Source organism: Lagopus leucura, unplaced genomic scaffold (assembly GCF_019238085.1).
Source record: "Lagopus leucura isolate 7727_CA_CO unplaced genomic scaffold, USGS_WTPT01 Super-Scaffold_73, whole genome shotgun sequence".
In the NCBI taxonomy this organism is placed as follows: domain Eukaryota; kingdom Metazoa; phylum Chordata; class Aves; order Galliformes; family Phasianidae; genus Lagopus; species Lagopus leucura.
The window spans coordinates 54,219,372-54,243,503 of NW_024962252.1; the positions used below are offsets into that span (position 1 = coordinate 54,219,372).

A 24,132-nucleotide genomic window follows, 5' to 3' on the forward strand; every position below is an offset into this window, starting at 1 on the left:
CCTCTAACAAATAAGTTTCAAGTTTGTATTTCTTTTTATTGTTTTCTTTTTTTCAAAAAAAAAAAAAAAAAAAAAAACCCCCCCCCCCCCCCAAAAAAAAAAAAAAAAAAAAAAAACCAAAAAAATACACCTTGAACCTATCAAACAATTAAACAGCCATTATCCAGAGAGGCAGCAGAATACCCGATACTACAGCTGTCACCTGGCAGCAGGAGTATCTTGGTTTCTGCCATGCTCTGAAGAGAATGATGGAGCTACGTTATTTAATATTTCTGATATTGAGTGAAAGCAAGAAAGCACATCCACCGTTTCATTTTTCAAAGCGTAACTTGGTCCTTCATGTGTTTTTAAAAGAGATGACTCAGAGTCCTAAATCTAGGAGAGGGCTATGCCTGAAAATCTCGGTCATTCTACAGTTCAGCCTGGATTTCTCAGTCCCAGGGAGGGACAGGTTAAAGAATCCTCTTGGTCACACATCATCCACTCCTGGTGCTGCTGCTTAAGCCAGTTCAATCCAGAACTGCTGCTTCTGTCTCCCTGCCATATGTGAATCAGTCCAGAGAACTAATGCAGCTGACAACTGTAGAGTTAGTTTCCTGCTGCAGCAGCTACTATATGGCTTAACATATTATAGAAATACATCATCAGAAATCAGGACTCTGAGGACTGGTGGTTTAGCTTTGACTGGCTGAAGCTGCCAAGAGGGTGTTATACCTTCAATGATTCATCTGAGGTGTCTTAAGTCTTCTAATGTATTGCAGAGGTAATTCACACAGCGCTCTTTCCTTCCTGGAGGCAGAAACACCTCTAAAAGCAAGGTGCTCATTGTGACTTTGTAGCCACAGTTCTGTGATCTGGTATTTGCAAGCCAGATATGCAGGCCAGCTCTGCAGGACCCAGTAGTCCCCACAGTGTGTTAGAAACAAAAGGAAGCATTGATTTGGTTTTCTCATTTCCTCATCATGGTAAAAATTCCAGAAGTGTGTGATTTATCATTTTTGATGTTTTTTTGTTTGTTTGTTTCTTTGTTTTGTTTTGTTCTGGCATTCTGGTTGGGCCTCAGTTTTAGCTTTAGAAATTATTCTTATGTTTAGTCCTTTTTGTTATCTTACAAAAAATGTGATCACATGCAGTAGGACTAACGTATCATAATATGTTATGTATATAATAATAATGTTGTAGTATGTTGTAATATGTATAATAACATACAATAAATAATTAAATGAATAGCTGAAAAAGGTTGTTTTAACTTTTGAGCTGTTGTTCAAAACCATTGAATTCTGAAGTCTATTGAAGTCCATTCCTGGGGCAAAGACTAAACCTACAGTAAATTTACGTGCAACAAATACCATGAAAAGTTCTCTTGAAAGACCTGCACCTGAGTGGGTGTTCAACCTGACTAGGCATCCTAAAATATTCTTACATAGAAGTTTTACATTTGTGTGTTTTTTTTAAGCTTCTTAGTAGAAAAGCCATTTTAACCCTACACCATATTTTTGTTCTCTTCTGGGAGCTATCAGACAATTCTGAAAATGTTCTTTAGTGGAAAAAAAACATTTATTTTTAGCCTGTCATGTAAGTTCCCCTAGTCTGTGAAATTACTGGTATGACAGGAGGCCACACATGAGAGTGAAAATGTTGTGATTGTAGGATTGAAACTAATAATGTACAATGTTATTTGTAATTGCATCCAGGATTTCTTAAATACAGACAGATCCACTATTATGACACTGTAGTTTAGTGAAATGCAAATCACAAAGTTTTACTAGTTATTTTTTTTTCTCTGGTTATCTACATTTCTGATGTAACTCTCATTATCATCTCATCTCAGAATCTTAATACTCTATGTCAAGTCCTAGCTAAACTATTTAATAAAAAATGAAAAACTCCTTTCTGTTCACCCAACAGTCAATCTTATAACTTACGTTGTTATATCCAGATGTAGAAAGCAAAGTCTAGTGCCAACCTGTGCAAAAACGGGTCTTGCTTCTGCATCTTTTGCATCCCCTAGTTGTATACCTGCAGACAGTTATTTCCACTTTGATGGCATCTATGCAGAAGTAAGAAGTCTGGAGTCACTTGATTCAAACTGGAAAGATTTTAAAGTCATAAATTTGTTTCATGACATTGAAAAAATGTTTTATGCAAGAAGAACTGAAGTACATTATTTCAGAACCTCTAACTCCTGTTGAAGGAAGTAACTTACTAGAATTCAGATGGTAAGCAACAATTCAGGCTTCTTCAGTTTTAGGATAGCCCTCAGGTACTGGATCATGCTTCTCTATATTGTTGGCTCTCTCTGATCAAATTGGCATGGTAGGATTTTGGGATATGAGAGCAGAGAAGATGAGCACTGAATGACAAAGAATCAGTGTGGTCTGTTAGAGGAATACAATGGCTTACACAAAGGGAACACTTAAAACCAAATTGCAGTAAGGAGCAGGTTTTTGTGCTGAATTAAATTTTCATTATCTTGATTGCATCTGGTGCACAGAACTTCAGTTGAAGAGCATGCAAATAACTTTGTATGAGACTAAGAGACTGACCAACTTTTTAAAGCCTCCCACAAAATTGATACAAAAGCACCAAACCAGGAATAAATGAATAAATGGGGAAGCAACATTCCTATCTATTGCTTCAGTAACTTAGATGGAAAAGGACACACCATTAAAAGAGAAAAGGTTATAAAAGCATGTTACTAGACCACTAAGTTTGCCTTGTATGTTGCTGTAAAAGCTAGGAATCATCAGGTTGAGTGTTCTGAAAGCTTCCCTATTCAGCAGGACACAAAAAAACAATTCCTACATTTTGTTATGAGTCAAGCCAGCAAGATGTTTTTAATGGGCTTTCAGGCTTGATTTTTGAAATATCATAGTGTCACTTATGGTAAAACTAGAACAAATAATAGCATCTGTCTTGAATGTAGCCATCTCCACCCCATTACACCATAGCAATGCCATTAGAAGTGTACCAGCTTTCCTGTACTGTCTCTCTATTAAGTTATCTTCCAATGTGATAGCATTCTTACCAGGAAAATTTGCCAAGCACATCTAAAGAATGATTAACTGTTTATATTGTATTTCAACTTTATCAACTAGCGCAGTTTCTAGTTGTTGTTGTTTCAAATATCACATCAAATATGATTTATTTGCCCCATTTCATAAAAACAGCCTCTATACCTGAGGGAGGGCCATCCTTGTTCTATATATAGGTTAGTATAATAGCAACTTAGTTGGAAGTTTATGGATTGGTTGCTGTAGTACAGAGAAAACCAGTTTTTCAAGAAGCTATGGTATATGAGGCTTACATGGATTACTATGTTGGATTACTTTTTGTCAGAATATGCAGTTTGAAAGTGTTTTGTTGATACCTGTCCTAAAGCAAACATGCCACGGTGATCAGTATCAGCTGCTGCTGAAGAAAATGTGCTGGGGAGCAACAGCGTACACCGTTTGGAGTCAAATGGATATCACTGAATGTTTCATATTATTTGGGTAACAGAATCTGACTTGGTGCTGAAACCACAGTATTACCTTCTTGGCTGTTGCTTAGCCTCTATAAATTCACTTGATCTAGTAGACTTCTGGAGTTAAGCTACTAGATAGCAATGGCTACAGCAGGAGACCAGACTGAGATTATTCCTGAAACCTGAGGTCAGTTAAAACTGCCTATCTTCTCACTGACTCAAACTGCAGTTGTCTGCCACAACGATAAAGCATAACCCATTTTATTTTTGCCAAGTGGCTATGAATTGTCGCTAGAGCTCTGGAGTAGACCTCTCTGTGGCAGAAACATAAGCACCTACTGAATTACAGTGAAGTAGCATAAAGGAGGATGGAGTAAAGGAAGCAGGTGGAAAGCAAGCAGAAAATGCTGAGACAGCTGGCAGAACCACCTCTGAAAAGGAAAACAAGGTGAACACCTGCAAGCTCCTGCATCATGGCACATGTCATCTTCTTGAGTAAGGACTGTAAGCTATCCTCTGTATTTGCTCGGGAGTAATCCTGACTCATTTAGGAAAGAGTGTATCTAAGCTTGAGTTCTGATAGAAAAAAAAGTCACTTCGCATCTGCTTACATTGCAGTTCTCAGTATCTTCTTGATTATCAGAAAAATAAAGCATAAGTCTGAGTCCTACATTATTCCTTCATTCTTCATCTGAATAAAAAAGCAGGGGTTACCTATTCCAAAATAAGAACTTTGACTTTAACTCTCCCACCATGATAATAATGATAATAATTATTATTATTACAGAAGCAATTTGACAGTATCTAGTATCAAATGTGTGTAATCCTTATTGGAGAAATTTGGGCAAGTCAATAACCTTGTGCTTGAATCCTCACTCAGGATTTTACTGTATAACTGGAGGGAAAAAAAAAAAAAAGAAAAAGAAAAAGATTATCAACAAAAAGAAAACAACTGCCTTCTGCATTTGCTTTCACATTTATGTGACAAGTTGTAGGATACCAAAACTCATCTTGCTTTCAGCGTTATTTGGAAATCTGATAAATGTCTCAACCCTGAGGTGCTGATGAAAGCTCTGTACAAATGTGAAATGATGGTTTGTAGTGCTTAAAGCTACTTTTTAACAAATTTCATTATTAAAATGATTAGCCTTTGATGTATGCTGTAGCTACTGTTTAAATTCCACTTCCCTAACAGCTCATGTAAAGCTTACAGCTCACTATTCAATTTCTTGTTTTATAGTACCGGTTTATACAGTATTTCAAGTATAATAGTAAAGGGAAAGAAAAGAATAGATATATTTATGATTCAACACTGCTAGAAAGCACCTGTCTCGTGAAACAGGTACTGAGAAATCTCTCAGTCTTTGCAGCAGTGACTGCATAACACTCAGTTTTGCATCTCTTTTGTCTAGACAGGAATGCTTCCAGACAGGTCATGTGCTTAGATGTAATCAGGACTAAATAATTTACTGTAATATTCAGTAAACTTGATTGTGGTCACTCTTCTGTAGCCAAGGACGGGAGTAATCATATGGTTATTTATGATTCTCACATAGATTTATTTTCACATAGGTGTATGTAGAACCTCAGAGAAATAAATACCTGAAGAATTTTTTTTTTTAAAGATGCAAACCAATAAAAAGTCTCATAGACTGTTTGCCGAGATCACTGGAAAATGACTGTCAGTATAATCTTGACATTAAAGCAAAACTAGGAATAACAGTTTGTGTCAGCTTTGAACTTTACTGACTGACACATAGACTCCTCTGCTTGTACTAACTGCTGATGTACTGTTAGCCAGTAAATCTTGCGCCTCAGCCTCTTTTACTGCTAGATACAAAGTGCATTTCCTAAACAAGTCTAATCTTATACAAGAGCAAGCAGCAATATGCTAGTCAAACATATCTTTCCCACTGATATGTGATTTATTCATCATTTTCTTCTTGAAAATTAAAATTGAGATCAATGCTAATGTCTGTCCATTTGTTATGGCATTTTTGTAGACATCTAGAGAGTTTCATGCTAATGATTGGCCATCTCCTTCTGGACAAAACCAAATGACAATATGACTTCCTCCAACTTTTCTTGGACATCCTTATGACTTTAGAGACTATCAGGTTTAAGCTCAAGCCACATTTACCATCCTGAGCTCTACCTCTATAAATGAAGCAATCCTGAAAGGAGAGCAAAAATCATGTTAAAAAGTATGATTGATTCTCTTCATGGCAGATGAATGGAGAAAAAGGGAGAAAAGATGTAACATCCTTTGTCACACAGCTCCTTTCCCACAAGATAATATCACTTCAGTAGCATTATAATTCTCTGTGTACTGCATGACTGTTTGAAGGGAGAATTAGGTTAGATGTCAGGAATAAATTCTTTACTCAGAGTGGTAAAGCACTGGCAGTGCTGCCCAGAGAAGCTGTAGGTGTCCAGTCTCTGGAGGTGCTCAAGGCCAGGCTGGATGGGGCCCTAGGCAGCCTGAGCTGGTGGGTGGCAGCCCTACCCAGAGTAAGGGGGATTGGAAATAGATGATCTTTGAGTTCGCTTCCAACCCAAGCCATTCCATGATTCTATGACACTGCCTGACTATTCAATACTACACGACTGAGGAAAGCTCTGGCTTTCCTTCATTTTGAGTAAAGGATTCCTTTCTCCCAGACCAATGGTGTGCTTGTCTGCTGGAGTACTCAAAAAGGGATGAGCCAATCCAGTCGGGTAGCCCAGATGTTTGTAACAGCAGAGATTAAATTGTTTGAGTGTCTAAATATTATTTTTCTTCTTCTCATTATGAGAAACATAGAATAACTAACTAACTTCTTAGCTAACATGTATTTGCTAGGAAAGAGTACAGCCCAGTGCCTTTGTGTCTACTCGTTGCCATTCAAGTATAATTGTTTACAGTGGAAAAGCTTTGGTAATCTAAAAAGCTTTTGTTAGTATCTATATTACGTTAAATACATAACATGAGGGAACACTGTTTTCTGTTGTAAAATAACTATGCATACCCCATGGAATAAATAGCAATCAGTTAATTAGAGACAAATTTAAGGTATTTGTTCATGTCATAAAAATCAAGATTAAGCACAAGAAATATTCTAGATTTATTCTCTAAAATTAGGTTGCTGTGGCATGTAGGATTTTTTTTTTATTGTTGTTTATTTGTTTCCAAGTAACCATTTAAAAATTCTATAACTTTAGTTCTGATTTCTCCTCTCAATTGTTTTCCTATTTTAATCACACCACAGCAGTTTTCCTTATTCATGTGGAAGCACTCAGGTTTTTTTTCAGCTTGACTGCTGAGAGTATGACTTTTAAACCTATAAAATTAGTGGTTTAGATGCAAGTGGAAAATTGGTATTATCATAAAAAGACTGTATTCCACTTTTAACTCGCAGTGTCTCTAAGACCTAGGTGACACAGCGTCCTGAAAAGCTCCAGCCTAGAAGAGACAGGAACGCTCTTCCCATCTCCTGAGCTTTAACATTTTCCAAAATGTTTCTGTCCTGAATAGCTGAAAAATCTGCTCAGACGTAGCATTCCTCCCTGGGTAGAAAATCTGGAAATTTGTTAGGATTAATGAAAACTGATTTTTTAGAATCCTTTTATTCCAGTTCCGAATATAAAATACCACTACTTCAGTGAGGTATGTTGGCAACTTCCAAACTCTATTTCAAATAAGATTTTTTTTAAAGAGGACATCTGTCAAAACCAATTGCTTCAACAGTCAGTTTTGTTTTTGACAAATATGATCTTTTCTATTTGAAAAATTCTGACCAAGTCTATTCCGGAATGACATGGGAATTGGCTATCAGTTGGGCAGTGTGCAGAAGAAATATGATATTTGCACTACCCAAGCAAGCTGTTACTGAAGGCATAAAATTAAGGTGATGTTGTATAAGGCAGTTTCTTTCCCAGAAAAAAATCTTGTAAGCGCATAAAGCGTTACTGATTTTGTTTGTTGTGACAGCATGGGGAACTAGCATAGCCAAATCGGGATTGCTTCATGCCCTGACTGTGGAAAGCATCTGCACTTATTAATATGTCCTCTACAGGACAGCAGTATATATCAACATGCATACTGTCAGTGGCCAAAAATTTGGAATTTTACAAGAAAAGGGAGTCATCAGCATCTCATTCTCATGAAAAAGAAAAAGACATATTAAAAAAAATAAAAAATAGATTTCCCTTTACTCGTGGAATGTTCTTAGTGATAATAGCATCCAGTAAGCAAGTTAAATTCTGCTAACTGCAGGACTACAGAAAATTATCTAAGCATACACAGTCACATCTTCCTGTTCCTGTTGTAATGCCTTAACAGAATAATTTTGCCAGTTGTAAATCAGCCTTCCCTATGAAGCTCCACATTCTTAGGCTAAATTTTCAGGAAAATAACACAGGTGCTCTTTGCTGCTACTGTACCTCCCACCACCCTTGCTGCTGCCACAGCTGCCTCACTAGAAGAGGAGGTGGAAAGGTGCAGAGACAGCAGCGGTGCTTGCAGCAGGAGCTCCACTTGTGGAGGTGGAAGAGGTACAGTGATAAGAGCAGAGCAAAGGAATCTCGTACAGGTAGGATGAGCAGGAAGTTCTGTGGTCCTAGGGTGCAAAAATGAGATGGCTAAGAGATTTCAAAACCGTTTCACCAATAAATCTTTTTTTTTTTTTTTTTTTTTTTTCTTCTAACACAGATGGGGACAAATGCAGCCTCCTTCTTCAAATCCAGCTTTCTAGCCACAGCTGTACAGGGGCAGATATAATTAATCTTTTCCTTATGCACTTGAGAGTGCGTTGAGTTACTCTCATTCTCAACTTCCCCCCTTGTTCCCTATGGGGAATTTATTCACTGCTACTTGCTTTGAACACCCTAATCAATATGTTTCAAGAGAATCTGAATAAATTATGTTTGAAAATTGTGGTGAATAATTCTTTATTTTAAAGAAATCAAACTATAATTGAGAGGGAGTGCACTATGTGTAATACTGACTCAGAACTGAAAAAATGGAGAGTACCCACAGATAGTTAACTCACTAAAGCAGTCCAATCTTTAATGGGAAGGTTTTGGATCAGGAAAACAAAAACATGGTAGGTACTCAAGCTTTTAGCACAGTGGAAGCTCTTCTTCCAACCGCAACAGTAATAATTGTCTACTTTGCTTGGATCTCACATTAAATTCTGTTCTTGTCAAGAGGACAAGAGATCACTGTCTCTCTCAAAACATAAATGATAATACTTTTCTGACTTCAGATCAAAAAGAGAACATGAATATCACTGTTACAAGAATCCCCTGTAACTCCCATAATTAGTTAAAATTCTTTCATCTTGTTTGTATGTGTACCATTAGAAATGGGGAGGGGAAGAGAAGGGAAGGCAGAACACTGGGACAATAATAAATGACTTGACCCAGGTCCAGCACAATTCACTAACAGCCTACCAAAATGCTGACTGAAATGGAGACTGCAGCCTCAAGTAGCTGAATGAGAAGTGGGTAGGCTCTGAGAAGGGGTCTTCAAGGGTGCAGTAGTGCCTGTACAGAGCTGCTGACATTCCTGATTTATGCAGGAAGACTCAGGCTGACTGGCACTGCAGCAGAGGAAGAACACTTGCAAGAAAGTCCATGGAGTGTTTACATTTACCACTGACCAAGGAGCTCCAAATTTGGCCTATTGCTACTAACATGACAAATAATAGTTTCAATATAGAAAATTTAAAGTGTTGTGAGTAGAAAAGGACTTGATCCAGCAAAATTACTCTTCTGGATTGATTAGTGTAATGCTGAGTCATGGCCTGAAAGTGATTGAGCACCTGGTGGAAGGCAGGGCTGACCCAGGGGAGCCCAGATGCATGCAGTGCACCTGAGTGATAAGAAGGGGTGGAGCCAGGATCCCACCCCTCATTTAAGGGTCAGCACTGGAGGTAAGAGCATCTCTTGCTAGAGATCCTTGCCTGCCTCGGGTATTCTGAAGGTAAGCAGTCTTTTTTCCTTTGTTTCTGTTATCTACAGCTGCTGCATTTGGGCTTGTTCTCATTTTCTGCTGCCTAGGATTGTGCTACTCTGCTGTTATTTCTGTACTTTCCATCCTGTTATAGCATAACAATTAGAATTTGATAAGCCTGTAAGGTTGGTAGGAGTGGCAGTGAACTTTTTCAACTCCTTTGGCTCTAGAACAGGCATTAACTTGAGCAAAGGAAAAAGAAAAAGAGAGAATATTCACAGAGTGGAGATCTGTAGTATTTAAATAATTTCATTTCAAGTTGTTGAAGTAACTCTATGAAACTTTTGAACTGGTATTCAAAAGTACTAAAGCATTATTTGAACAACTCTGACCAAAGCATTTCAGACACTTGTTGCAGAAAAGTGGCTCTATACTGCACCAGGATATCCTCTACCTGCTGTTTCCTATGATGCGCTTTCACTGTTGAAACCTTAGTGATACATTATGTGATTTAGATAGAAAGGAGAAAATAGTGTATCACAGGAGATAAATCTAGTAGATACTCCCAGGATTTGGAAAACTGATGAATCGTGACATCAGTGGTGGAGACGTCCTAATGTTGAACTGAAAAGTTGGAAAAGGGGGAGGGTACTCCAACCAGGAGGTTAGAGCAAAACCAGCAAACTCTTTCCACTGCTACCATGCCCCTTAGTAACCTATAATACTGCAAAAAATGTAGTTTTTCCAGGGATCACAGGGAAGTTTGATTATTCTTTGGCAGAATCAGGTTAAATGTTATTTGCTAACCTGCAGCAAGGCGTTAAGTACTATTTGTGTGGAATCTTTAGCATTTTTTCAGTTATACAACTAAAAAATACCCTCAATTTGTCTACCTGCTATCATCACTAGCATTTTGTTTGTGTCTTATTTGCTGGGAAATAAATGCAGTTGCAGTTATGAATCATACCAAGTAATTCACAAGTGATTCAGATCACTGCAGGTTATTTGGAAGTTTTATTTGCAGATAAGCCTGTAGGATACCTGACAGCTTTGTGAGACACCAAACTACTAGTACAGAATGGTGAGCTACATCACCTATGCATTTTTCACAAGCTGTTTTTTGTACAGCTCAATTAGTTATGTTGGAGCAAATAGTATCAATGGAGTATTCAGCTTCTGAGTCTTCATAGCTTTCATTAGCTAGCTGCATTCAGTTAATCTGTAATGATTAATCAACTTGAATAAAGCTCCTGGAAACAGTCCCCTAACCACTTCCTGTTTGTGTCTCATTAAAACTCTGTCTTTATATGATAGGGAAGGGTGGCAGATGTGTTTACATGCAAATAGAAAAAAGAACTCTCCCTTGTTGCCATATTTCTCTCCCAGTAAGAACTGCTTATGGAGTTAGCCCCTACAGGAGAAGCTCATTCCAAACATCATCGTTAGGGGGACTCTCACATGTTCATAACAGTGGCTACATGGGAGATGCTTACCACAACAAGATCATGGTTCAAAGCATACTAGGAGCAACAAGGATCATTCCCCTAGCTTTAGAGGAAAGAAGGTGGAGATCATCCTCCACTGGGAACCAAAGTTCTCTCTGGAAATGGGGAAGGCTTCTGAAGAAGATTCAGATATGCTTTCCTTTTGGCAGGAATTGAAGCTATCCGAAAAGAAGTCAGGCAGGAGCATTCATGTTTCAGGAAGTAGACAACACTGAAAAATCTGACATTCTTGTTATTCTTGCTAACTTGAGCAGAGATGGTTAACCACAAGGCTGTGTTGAAAGTGTGGGAAATACAAAGAAATGAGCCTTGGAAACAATGTGCTTTTGAGCAAGGTATTGCATATGCAAGTGAAGGTGGAGCTTTTGTCTGGTTGAACTACTAAAGACAATTTTGGGTAGGTTTGTTTTGATATTAAAGTAAACTTGGACTGCTGTTTGAGGCAAAATTCTTGGCCCACTAAAGTATCAGAATTAACTTTGCAGTATGATTGTTGATATGCAAAGGAAGTGCCCCTACCTGAAGTTCTGAATGAGAAATAGGAATTTGATACTGTAGACAGTGAAGAAAAATATAAAATGCATTTTAAATGTAGACTAGAAGCATTCAAAATTAATATGCAGTAGTGTACAAGTAATGCAGATGTCGTTGCCTAGCATGGAAAAAATGAAGGAGCTGTGTTAGAATATGCTGTTAGGGAGAATATGCAAACATCAAGGAAAAAATGATGAATGCAAGGTGACAATCTGACTGAGTGCATAGGAGATAGTTTGCTATCAGTCCTGGACAATGCTGGAATAAAAGATGACCAGGTTATTAGCTGCAAATATATGGAATCTCAGCTGTCAGTTGAATGCTGATGTCACACTAGTGTAGTGCTGGAAGTGCTAGAAGTACCTCAGAAGGAGAAGCAGCAGACAGTAATGCATAACTAGGAAACAGGGTTTGCATGTTGGCCATTTCCTCTGTTAAAAGACAACTAAACAATGAACAGAAAAGGTGATACTCGCAATACAGCTGGGGAAAACTGTTCCTGTTAGAGCTATCATCACTCATACCTTTCTTGTACATCAGCTATCCTTCCTTCAGAAGAGGCTCCAGGTGGAGTTCCAGAGACCTCTGCCACAGAGGGTTCTGAGGGTGCCACACTGGCTGCATCAGCCCCATTAATTTCCATATCCATAAATTCTTCTGGGCACTGTATGGTAGTTCTTCTCCACCAGTTGTCTCCAAATATAATTGAGTAACTCTGCTGGGATTTATCATTCTTCTTGCCTGTAATGTGTTATGAAGCCACTTCAAGAGGTGTTTGTTAGAACAAGCAAGGACTAGGAGATTGGCATTAGGCATGCTGACATATGTCAAATGTGCTAAGAGGAAAAGCTGAGCTTTGTCTTTCCAGTTCTCCATTTACTGAATATGCCAAAACTTTGCAAAAGTCATAAGTCAAAAATAAAACAACATGAAAGCATCTTTAGTTTGAGAGCTCTTGAAACTAAGCAGTGTTCTCTCTTATTGAGAAATGTTGTCTTACGTGTCCCTGTGTGAAGTCTCTGTTCTTAGTTATCATTGCACTTAGTTGCACATCTCCTGTCAAGAAGTACATTGTAGAGAACTGAGGCTACACAATTGTATTGAAAATTCATCTTTTGCCTCAAAGAATATTTTCATTTATTTGACTGGAACAAACAGTGTTTTTTTGCTTAGTAAAAAAGTTAAAATGTCAAAGGAATCTGATTCACATCTTGCAACCTTAGAAACCATCCTCCCAAAACAACTTTATGTCTAATACCTAAAAATGTAGGTAGGTTTCCAGTAATTAAAATTAATTCCAGAGTTTCCCAGCACTCTTGCGCATATCTTTTAAATAATGGAAACAGTATCTAGCCCTCTAATTACTCTAGATATAACTTTTTTATGATTCAGACAGGAAACAACTTAAGTAGATTTCACTGTCTAGAGGAAATACAGTTCTTTATGCAATGTGCTCTCATTTATTTAAACACTGTGCTACATGTGATGAAAAGGTGCTAAGGAACTTCTCTCATGGAATCTATAGTCTAGCAGTAAAAACAGGAGGGCATCAAATAGTCTGCACTGCCAGTGAGCATGGAGTTGGTAGGAAGAGGAGTGATATACCAGACACTGCATCAAGCTTTGTTTAGACATCTGTGAAGACAGCGTTCCAAGAGATGTCATCTGTTGATCTTTCGGGTGCTATTTATCCAAATCAAATAATTCCACTCTACCTCTTTGCATACTCAAGTGCAAAAGGTATTTGAGTGTCTTACTGTACGGTAACATAGTTGATGATTGTAAATCAGATAATGCTAAGCAAAAGATTAGAGTTTCTACGTATTCAAATTTGGCTAGATGTGACACCTTCATACCAAAATTTGTATGTTCCCAGAGATTAGAAAGGTTTCAAGTTTTCATAGCATGTTTTTTTGTCCCATCCATTTGAGAATTAGGATTATTAATTTTTAATAATGGTGTGATAACTAGACTTGGGTTATGGTAAATCATGAAGGTTATAATAAATCACGAAAGCAGAGTAGCTTCAAGTTTAAATTTTCTAAAAATAAGGCGTTACATATCTTGTATACAACACATTTGTGAAGTTCCCTTATAAGTGGTCTTCAGAAGGGTTTTCTGGCTTTTTTTTTTTTTTTTTTTTTTGCTCTTTTCTATGCAGCAAATGATTTGCAATTCTTTTTCTCTTCTTCAGCTTTGAAACAAATGCAATAGCGTCGCAGCATTTCCTTATCACACACTACTTCAAGAATAGCGTCATACTCTGAGAGGGGGAAAAAATATCTTCTGGAAAATTACTTACTCTTGGTGCATGAATTCCAAATTCAAGTATCTTTTTCCAAGAGGGAAAACAGTGGATTCTTTCTAGATAAACCTATATTTAGCATTTGTACAGATGCTAAAATAGTAAACTAAAAAAAAAAAAAATCTATATTATTGTTGTTTTTCTTTGTTCTGAAATAATATGAATATTGTCCATACTGCACTAGCTATCAAATTCTACAGGAAGGCATAATTTATTCTTTTCTGTTGGCAAACATGGAATAACGTGGGTAGATTGTTAGGAAAATTTGTTTACTAGTATGGTTGGAAATCTGTAGTTTTTAAAACTGGTGTTTAAAAAGTGACCATAGGAAGATAAATGATGGGTGAGTAAATCATAATTGCTTTTGTTTTCTTTGTTTGTACTTCCATATATTCCTTCTGGCACACAGCATGCTAACTTACTCCCCATACTAGCTTCAGAATGTCTCAAGCTCCCTCAGTCTGGTATTTTGTGAATCTCTGAATTTAGAGATACCTGTTCAAATGTTAGGCCTTCTGTGTATCGTTCAGACGTTTATGCTGTACCGTTCCATCACACCACTGTGATTAGGAAGAGTGATTGTGCTACAAGGGTCCGCTAACTGACATTGTAATGTACCAGCAGCCACATCAGTTTGTGGTGGTAGGAAAGTGAATTTAAGGGAATGGGGAAGCCCATCCTCCCAGATAAGCTAGCAAGTCAGAAGTTAACAGGGACTAAGGCAGTTAAGGCAAGTGCTCAAGCAATGAGACATTCAGAGGAGCTTGTCTTTTTCTATTTGTGAATCCTTCCAGCAAGGAAAGGGATTAAACAAGTATGCAAATAAAAAATAAATTAAAAATAAAAAAAAAAAAAAGCTTGAAGAGCTTCATTACTGTGAAAGTCACCATTGTGTTCTTTTTTGCTGTCAGGAAAAATTGGAAGGAAGCAGCTTCAGGGCTGTGACTGGTGGTTTCCACTGCCCAGAGATGTGTAAAAATGTGGAGTGTGCCTCAGCTTTTCCATGAGATCCAAGCAGAGCTTTTACATTTTTGACCAAAGTAAATGTTGTTGCTGAAATGTTTGTTTTGTTGACATATACATAGCTCAGGACACATGGAAATTGAAAGCTGTGCATCTATTTTTGTGTACCTCCATGCAAATACCAAAAAAGTCTCCCATACAAATACTGGTGCTTTTCAAGTCAAATAGTTGATACTGCTCTAATTTTTTTGCTCCAAAGTGGTTCTAACCCAAGATTTAGTGAAATAAACCCATGCTTTCTGTCAGATTTGTTCATTTTTCTCTCCATTTACCCATTGCCCTCAGCTCCCTTTTTTACTTCAGGCTGTTTTTTTTTGTCTGTTTGTCTGTTTTTGTGTTGTATTTGCTGACTGCCCACCAAGAGCAGAAAGGGAGAAAAGAACTCCTCTGAATGACTGCTCCCATGCTTGTGGCTGTGAGCTGGGGAGTGCATCTGTTTCAGAGATTTGGAGTAACCCTAAGGAAGTCTGAGGACACAGTGCTTGCTGCAGATTTGGCACATTCACAAACTGCTGTTTAATGAGGAAAAGACACTTTATAAGTGGGAAATCCTTGCATGTGATGCTGCATGTAGGACACAAAACTTGGAAGCAGCAGATGGTAAAGTGAGAGTCACTAGGAGGAATGTGTGACTAACAGCAAGGGAAAGCATCATCCAACACAGAGCAAGATAGACCAGCAGAAATGCAGGAGTTCAGGCAAGAAGCCTTCTCCAAGTATGGAAGTAAAAGCTGCTTCTCTGGAAAGAGATAAAGAAACTTTGTTGTATTTTTTGTGGGGAGAAAGAAAAGCAGATGGAAAGGGTCTAAGGAATCTATGTTAGGAATAATGCCTGAAACATAAAAAGCTGATACTCAGCATTAAGAAAAAAAAAAATAAAATCATAAGGTCTGTTTATTTTGCTTTCAGCCTAATATCTGGGCTCACAGAGAGCTGATACATTGCAAGACAAGACTGGCATAAGAACTTGTAATCTCAGAAATTACCATGGTTCTTATATGATTCCCTAATTTAAAAACACACAATGTATAGAACATCTGATTACAATTTGTAGTGAAGATTTCAGCCTTGAGAAAAGGAGACTGAGAGGGGACCTGATCCAGGTCTATAAATATCTAAGGTGTGGGGGGCAGAATGGCGAGGCCAGACTGTTTTCAGTGGTGAGTGGAGACAGGACAAGGGGAAACGGCTGGAAACTGGAGCATAGGAAGTTCCACACAAACATGCACAAGAACTTCTTTACAGTGAGGTGACGGAGCACTGGAACAGGCTGCCCAGGGAGGTGGTGGAGTCTCCTTCTCTGGAGATGTTCAAGACCTGCCTGGATGCCTACCTGTGCTACCTGGTGTAGGGAACCTGCTTTGGCAGGGGGGTTGGACTCGATGATCTCAGGAGGTCCCTTCCAACCCCTACAATTCTGTGTGATTCTGTGTGTGAAGATTTGGCTGACAATGGTAAGTTTCTTCCTAGAGCTTCAATCTAAAAAATTAATGGCAACAGAATCATTCAGAAAAAAATCAATGTCTTCCTAAATTGAGGATTAGTTATATGTATAAAAGCATAAAAATTAAGATGTATTTAGCATGTTGCAACCAATCTTGAAGGAAGTCTAGTAAAAAACCGTATTTTTAATGATATGAATGACTGTTAGTCCGTATCCCAAAAATTAGTCAGCTATCTAGAATATACTCAGGTAACGCTGTGATTATGATTTTGTTCTTTGCAAAGCACTCTTATCATATGCAGTGACATTGCACTGATGGTGTATAACCAATCCTAGTACCAGTAAGCACAAATTATCTTTATCTAGACAGCCACAAAACAGCAGAAAGATCTTGTCAGCTGGAAAGGTAACTAAGAGATTGGCAGATGACAAGGAAGGGATGGAAGGAGATCCCTTCTATGTCATGCTGAATCATTCCTTGTACCTTATCAGATTCTAATTATAGACCCATCTTTTTCGATATATAAAGACCTGCCTATGACAGTCAAACACATAATGAAAGGTTTGACGTGACAGAGATGTAATTATAATAATGCTGAGGAATAGTAGTGCCAAAAATCTGAGCCTGTTGTGCAAGTGAGCAGATAGTTACCCACACCAAGAGCTAGAAACCAAAAGCCCAAGCTTCCAGGGACTGCAGCTACAGACTTGGGATGGTGGTGGGGCACACTATAGAGTAATACTAGACAGATACAGCAGGTACTCTTAAAACAGAATTAACAGCTAAGGAAGAAGTCAGAAGAGAGAAGTTTGCTGTCTAGAGGAACAAGAAAGGTAAACGAGCAGAGAAAATAGCAAGGTGGAATCAAGGACTGCTAATAGCACAATGCAATGAGAGAGTCAAGTCTTTAAACTTAGTTCTATGAATCTAAATACCAGCATGGTAAGAAAAAGCACATCCCCTGCTGTGAGCAGAAACTGGTTTCCTCTCCCTTTCTCTAGTCAGCAAGCATTAGCACCAATCAGAGGAGCACACATTCTAGAAGCTTGCTGCTGTTCAATGAAAGCGTAGCTTGGAGGGAGGTTGGGATTGGAAGAGGCACAGGAACTAATGTGTATATGCACAACCCAAGCACTACTTTTTTGAGGGTAAATATGTCAACAACCTACCCCTGCTTTTCTTATTGGCAGATACTTGCTGCAGCAGGATCTTATTAAGCCTATCTATAGTGTGCACTTGCATTAAACTCCCACTGTTCCCAGCCATCCAGAAGGATGCTAGATGCCTAAACCTGTTGCTCCTTTCTGCCACCTTCTGTTCCCTTCCTCTTTTTCTGCTGTGCTAACAAAAACCTCTTTCTCTGTCACACTAATCTCTTGAATGTTTTTATTTTACTTTTTTCTTTTGTACTTTTGATGATGTGTGAGGAAAGGAGGGTTGAAACACAGAAGGATCCAGTTAGAGGATATCTCAGAAGTCAGTCAGCAAGCCTAAAGTCAGCATGATGACCAAGTCATGTTATTACAGGAGACCTACTTTACAGAAGCCTCCTTGAGGCTACTTCTGTCTAAAGTTGAAACTTCTATTTCTGGAAGGAATTTGGGGGGGTGGGGGGGGAGGAAAGGAAAGTACTTGTATGAGGATGCAAATGTTCATTTTACAGTGAAGAATGATGATTTTCTTCATTTCAGAGACTAGAACCATGTCCGAAATGGTTTCATAAAATCCATTTTCACTCTAAAGCCATTTTTCTAATGCCTTCTTTGTTTTTCAGTTCATAGTAGCATGTGCATTATAAATGAAATTTGTGTGCATTTATTTGATTAAATGCTGCATCATTTATGTACGGTTGCTGCTGTTTCTTGCCTGTGGAAATTTACCAGTGTGGTCTTAAGTGCAGAAAATGAAGTTCACCAGCATTGAAGCTTGTTGGATAATTTCCTTGCACATACGAATATTTTTCCTCCTACAGTTGCTACAAATTCTACTGACCCTATAACTTTTCTTGATTTTTTTTTTTCTTTTTTTTTTTTTTTTCACTGAAACTTTACAAAATCTGTGCAATTGATATCACCAAAAATGACTTCTGGCTTTCCATACAGAAAATTGGCTTTAAGCACAGATAAACTCATTTAGAAACCAGAACCCTAATGCTTGCAGTAAAGCTGTTTGTGTTCTCTAGTGTATCATAGTGTCCTTTTATGATGAATATCATGGACTTTAACAAGCATCTATTTAATTTTTTAGCAGCAAAGAAAGTAATTATTTTCTCTCTGAGGAGAATATCTTTGCATCTTTTAAAAGCGTGGTGGCTTCATGTGTCTTAAGTCAGATGCGACCATGCCAGTTACAATCAATAGGTAGATATATGGCGTAATAGGAGATTCTCAATAGCATAATAGGAGATTCGTTTTTGAGATGTTAAAAACAATACATTAAAAAAAAAAAAAATTAAAGCTTTCCTGATGAGTTTTCTTTTTCCTTTTTATGGAATCTTTCTGAAGGCTGTAGAGTGCTCTTAATCATTTTTTGGTCATAATTTTGGTACAGCTCTTTAAAAGCCCATACAGGCATCTCAAACTTTTTGATAATGTATATTACTGTCAGACTTAATGTTTTGTTTCTTAGCGGTAACATCTGATTCAGAAGTACAAATGCATATCTAGTTGATGAGTATTGTAGAAATTTCAGTTGGGCCTCCTAAGTTACTAAGTTCACCACAAAAATAATAAAAAGAACTCTCAGAAATCCTTTATGAGCACACAAGATGCCTAGAAAAGTCATAAAAAGAGTATTACAGTATGCAAGGAGAAGATTTCAAAATGTTAGCCAAAATTGCAGTTTTAAGTTAAATGAATGTTCATAGAGCAGTGCTCTATTCTAGTGACATGTTTAGTGTCTTTTTAGAACTTAGACTTGGTGCAAAATATCGTTGTTTTTTTTTAAAGAACATGGGAAAGCAACAAGTCTGTTAAAATTTGGAGTTATATTTCAAAGTTCTGACATATCTGCTGTTAAACAGAATGGTTTCTAGAAATCAACTTTGATCTTTCTTTATGAAATGCTTATTCTTCACAACAGAAATATTTAAAACTTTCCATATTGCTGTAATTAATTTAAATTTTACAAGTAAGATACGTTCAGAGTAATTAAGGTGCAATTAAGTTTCCATTGTTACCAGTAGTTTCTAATACTCTTTAATGGACTATAGGTACACTGAAATAAGTAAATGGAGCCCAAGGTAACTCAATTACATTGCTTCTTCTGGTAACCTTATTTTACTCTATTACTTTTTATTTATTTGTGAAATACTGAGTGGCTGTCAAGATCCAGTGCCACAGCAGAGAATGTATTTGTGTTAAGGTATCTCAGATAGAGAACAAATGTTATTGCTTCATGAAGCATGTATAGGTAGTCAGTAGCACTTCAAAAGATAACTTTCTGCTGTCTTGATTTCACTATTCACTCAGTATTGCCAGGAGCACATGGAAATCTTTATAGCTCCCGGACATTTGATAAGATCTTTCAATAGTACCCCGTAGACACTCCCTTAAATGAATGAAGAGAGCACAGATAAAAGACTGAGTGTGAACAGTCTTTATATTTCGAGTAACAACATAAGCATCTGTGAAGATCAGTAGAGTTGTATCTGGGGCACGTATCAACTGGTATAAGGTCTGAATTTATCTGAGCAACACAGATGATGTTTTGGTTCCTTAACTGGAAAAGTTAAAAGAAGCAAAGCAATGTAGAAGAGCTGATGTGCCAGATCACCTAAGAAAAGTATTTTAAGAGCTAAGTTGCTTGCAGACTAATTTACTCTCTATATCCTTGTAATTAACTGCTCCTTTCTGAGGTGAGGCGATTTTATTCTTTTATTGCAAAAGTTTGACAAAAGACAGATTGCTTTAACAAATTCTGCTCCATTTCTGTCCTGAAAACTAAGCTACTATGTGTCCTACCTGCAACAAAAGACATAATGTTACTTGCCTGCTGTACAGACGTAGCGCATTTATCTGCACCCTCATATGGTATCCCTTTTTCAAAACAGACATTAGGGTGTAGCTTGAGAAGATATGATTAAAAAAAAAAAAAAGTCCCTAATGGAATTGCAAGAGGTTTCTATGACTTTCCAGAACCTGAGCTGTTCCAGTGAATGCTGTTTCAATCCTGAGAGGGGAACAGAAAAGGTTACAGAAGGGTCGTGTACATAGGAAAGTTACAACACTAGCAGATAGAGCTGGATGGGGCAGTGCCAATAGTAAAGTTCAGATAATTTGAAGGGCAGTAATGTCAGGCTGTTGAGGACACCAAACAAACAAATGTTCTTCTTTCATTAGATGATGGATATCAACAGAGCCACTCTAATGATGCTGCCTGTGCTTTGTGCTGCATCTAGTATCTTGGGATTTTCCCAGGAAACCATTTTAAAACCTAAGTATAAAGAGATGGAGAGACAGAGAGGTGGAAACAGAAGAAAAAAAACAGGTGGAATTCAGAAATTACCTTCTTTTCATTTACTAAAGGCAGTGTATAGAATTTTACTGCACTCAGTATTCAGTGGGACTTCCCAGTTAAAAATGTAATAAACAAAAGTTTTTTGTCAATTTTTCGAGCTATCTTCCCAAGTTACACATTATTCTGTGCACAAGGGAATTTCTCTAGTAATTACTCCTGAGTACCCACAGGAATAAATGTTAATTACACCACCTAAACACAAAAATAGATCCTTGTGCCATCAGTTCCACAACTGACAAGAAGCCTTACTCGAAATTTCTAGGTTGTGTGTGGTGTGTGTGTGGTTTTTTTTTTTTGTTTTTTTTTTTTTTTTAGTTTTCATATTCCTCTTGCACTGCAATATTGAGGGTGCACAGAGAGCTGTAGGGACTTTCTTACTTTGAAGTTTATATGAGCTACCTGTCTCATAACAAGTATAATAAGCGCTTGCTGTATCCTGGAGTATACTTTCCTCAGCTGAAGAGTAGAGGCAGCAGATGTTGTGTGAAATGAAATCCTCCATGACTACGGTGTTGCTCTGAGGGACATAATATCCACTCATCCCCAAGAGAATAAATCAGTCAAGCAAAATGGAATACTGCTGTGATTTCTGATCAGTATAAATGGACATCGTAACACTGCTAATACACCATGCCACCAAACAGGCTAAGAACCAGGTGCAAAATTGGCAGAAGAATCTTGAACCTATGTTGTGATTGTCTGAAAAATCACAAAGATTATCAAGGAGAAATACTGCCTCTACTAGATAAAGGTCCACCTTCTCCACTAGGCAATATTGCCAAGCTAGAGAAGAATGAAAATTTTGAAAAACATAAAAAGCAAACTGATATCTTGGTGACCTATATGTAATTTGTACCATTGTCCTAGAAGATCTGGTTAATATCTGGTCACAGCATTCTTTGTACTTTTGTACTAAATTTGCAATTGTTTTCATTAAAATAGTTTGTTTCATTAGACTGACTTGCTGAATTAAAGATTCTAAATGTATTTGTCATACCTTGGAACAAGGCGCCAAATAGAAATCCTGTGTCTGTGATTCAGTTCCTGAATATACTCAAGAATTAAGATATTCCTGCTTCTGCATCATAAATAATCTAACAGAATCAAATACAGTCTGGCATAGATGACATATGATATTTGGAAATGCAACATGAAACCTAAATATTATGAAACTAAAGTTTCCGCTCAGCCTACTTCATTCACAGTAAATATATTTATTGTTTTGCACCATGGGGTGGAATTTTCACATTCCTGATAGCTTTAGATTAGAAGCTTTCCAAAAAGATGTAATGCTAGTTATAGCAAAGGGCTGATATGTGGTCAGGAACAGGATGCTTCATGGCTCATACTCAGAGGATAGCAAAGTAAGCAGTACCACTCTAATGACCAGCTAGCCTGTGCTCTGAGCATCCTTGGAGAACACCATGTGTCCAGAAATGCTTTGCACGGAAGGTCCGTGATTCCTCACAGCACATGTAGTGCCAGACTTGCAAGACTCTGTGAAGGCTGGGTATGCAATCAATGGTAGAAGTTGCTGGGCAAGGCTGAGGACATGGACCACCCCTGTGAAAACACAGTTCTCCCTCTGCCCCAGTATATGCCTGGCAAGGTGTGTTGAGAATTACAGTTGTGGGTTCTATGTTTATGCAGCTGAATATCTCCTATATGTTCCATTTGATGATCTGGATTAATTTTAAAATGTGTCTGCAGTTTTATCCCATTCATCAAGTGCCTGCACGAGTGCTTCTGCCTGCACCCTCAGGTGAGGAAATGAGAGACTGTGGGCTCTGCAGAAGCAAAGGCAGAGGGTCATCTATCTCAGCAGCAGCTTGTGCTATGTTAAAGTTATTTTAAAAGTACTGCAAAGTCACAATTGTCATCAATACGTCTGAATGGATAACCTTTATCCTGCCACCTTGTATTTATAATGAAGCAGGTTTTAGCCATTTTTCAGCAATGGTAATAGTACTTTTTATATATCTAGCTAAAAATGTGTAATAAATCACAATAATCTCCCTGGTTTCTGAAACTTATACGTCTTCATGATTATATAGTAATGTTGTGAGAACCTCTGTCTTACAAGAAGCAAATGTTCCCTGTGAAAATATCTGGCTTTAATTCCTTTACCCATAGTTATTGCGCCTACTGAATTAAGTACTACTCACAGCATGGCACAGCTATCTATGAAATAAATTAAATGCATCATGCATAGTCAGCAGAAGTTCAGCACTGCAATTTAAAGAAAGTGGCTTTATGCTATCCTTACCTAAGTTATGCTTTGTGCTGCAGTACTTCTCCTTTGCTTCCTAACTACTGTAGAAATACAGGTGTTCTTCCAGTTGTGTCTAAGTATCTCATGTTAACAAAATGCAACAGATAGAAAAACAGGATTTTTTTTAAATGTAATTTCAATCTTTAGTAATTCAGGAACAGTAATAAATAACATCAATAACCTAAGTAGGTAGTGAATTCTGGAAGTATATCTGAATGATAGAAGTGCTGGGGGTTTCGTTCCACTTAAATAAAAACCATGTTGTGTGAAACAAATATAAATTGATTATTCACTGTTTAGCTTAACTAAAACACTGCAGGAATGACTCAGCTTTTCAATATATGCTGAAATGTTAGCTGCGCAAGAAGTTGAAATGAGCACCAAACCTAAGTTATGTAGCATGGGTTCAAGTTCTAAGGCTTAGTGTTTTTTTGCTACAAGCCATGTAGATGCAAACCCTCACAGCTGCTGTTTGAATGCATGTAGAAGGAGTACAGATGTACTGCTGTATGATATACCCCAGTGCCAAATTAACTTGAGCCCACCTTTCCTCAACACTCCTGGCTGCTGCAGAATGCCCATGGGTAGGAGCGGAGCATATGCTGCTGACACCATGTCCTCTCCTAACCATATTTGCTTAAAACTGAGCTGCTTCCTACAGAAAAAAATGTTTTGTTTTGTTTTTTTCAAAGACAGAAGTACTACATTTATTCTAATTTGCATTTGCTTGTAGTAACTGTTACTCTAGGAAAGCAGCAGTTGTTGTAGAAAGATGTGAACCATTTAGAACGACACTGGCATCTAAACTTTCCAAAGTAACATAACCTGGCAATGGATATTCTAGCTTAGTGATGCATGGAATACTACTTCCAGCTGTATAGTGCAGGTCACTGGAAAGAAAATTACCTTGGCCTAATAAAATCTGGGAAAGACCAGCAATGAGCAAAAGCAAATCTTCTGACACCAGAAATAGTGCCAAAGCTGGCAGAGTATATTGGAAATACATATTTATTTTTCCTTTTATTTACAGAAAATAATTCTCAAGTAGCAAACCTCTCAGACATGTTGTAATCTTGGCTCATTATAAACAGTCATTACTGTCCATGTCAATTTTGTTGGTCTGACATAG

At 37.7% G+C, this 24,132-nt stretch overlaps 1 protein-coding gene across 1 annotated transcript in view; it reads left to right on the forward strand.

Annotated features, from left to right (window-relative positions):
- Window positions 1-24,132, forward strand: part of RGS17 (regulator of G protein signaling 17) — a 69,050-nt gene that overhangs the window by 16,944 nt on the left and 27,974 nt on the right. The window lies entirely within an intron of this gene.